Below are 1,417 nucleotides of genomic sequence, written 5' to 3'. Positions count from 1 at the left end.
AGATATAAGTAGAGAAACTAAGACTATTGAGAAAATAAAATTGAACTAATTGCAGCGAATTTTACTAACATCCGCAAGACCGCAACACTAATAACAAATAGTGTATTCAAGCAAACGACAGGAAATTCCTAATGAACTCCAAGTAAAGAGAGTCGTCTTAATCCATCGACAACTTACCATCTATTTTCATCTCACTTATTTTAAAAAATATAAATTCAAATTAAGAAAACTCGGTTACTTCATACAGAATTTTCTGAATAAGCTAGTTTTTGACTTGTTGAATGATCATTCCTAGCACACAAGTTGCCAAGACCAAATATTAAAGAAAAATTACTTCTTCAAATCTACTTTATATTTACAAAATCTCTAATGGAGAGTAATAAAGATTTATCTTTTATCTTATTCCATGTTTCCTTATAACTAAATATGCATAAGTTCTATGTTTGTCCATTTTACTACTAGTAGAAACTATGTTACTCTCTGCCGCTACTTCTCTTTAATATTAATATTCTTGCATCCCATTTATACATAAATTGCATTCAACATTTGACACTTCCCATAAAGATCAATCTTCCTCTTTCAAGAATCTGGAAGTTGAGGAAATGTTGATCGAAAGAAAAATAAATGAAAACAACTTTACTGACTTTATAAGAGAGATCCGATAGCTGACAAAATAGGGCCAGCATAGCTGAAACTATGACTCAGATACATAAGCTGGAGGTTGAAGTCGTATTGACTACAGAATCCAAGGGACAACACTAGTCTTGGAGGTTATTGTTTTTAATTTTTTACAGCTTCATGCAATAGAGTATCCTTTTTTTCCCTAACAATCAAAATTAGCTTAAATGAAACTGAAGATAGTAGCTTTCAGAGAGTCGGATACCACTAAGACACGAATATAAATGACATTTTGCTCCTCTTCGTTTCCTTAAAACGTAGAACCTATATATGTCTTGTCACATTTCGGGATGATAGCTCAATCAAAAGATTGTTTTCAAGCTGCTCTATGCTTTGGGAGTTGGCTATATTAGATTGTGAGTGGATGAACTTGAAGAAAGTTGTGATTTCGGTCTCTTAATTAAAGAGGGATATAAATTTTTCTTCACTAGCTCTTGTCCCCCCCCCAACCCCCCCCCCCTGATACGCTCAAACTTACTTCTCAAATAAGAAGTAAAGCGGTCGTGTCAAGTAAATAACCCAACTAGTGAGGTTGGGATCGTTCCCACGAGGAAAATAGTCTAGACTTAACTTCAACCTGTTATTACTATTGTTTGGTCAATGATTTCCTTGGAAAGTAGAAACAATAAAGGGGGGTTTCTATTTCTAAATGAGTAAAATTAATTAACAAACTTGACAGAGAAACTTAACAACTTTGAATGTTGGATTTTAATCAATTAATCAAAGTAACTAGGGTTTA

Source organism: Solanum pennellii, chromosome 1, assembly GCF_001406875.1.
Source record: "Solanum pennellii chromosome 1, SPENNV200".
In the NCBI taxonomy this organism is placed as follows: domain Eukaryota; kingdom Viridiplantae; phylum Streptophyta; class Magnoliopsida; order Solanales; family Solanaceae; genus Solanum; species Solanum pennellii.
Note: the sequence above shows the minus strand (reverse complement) of the source record.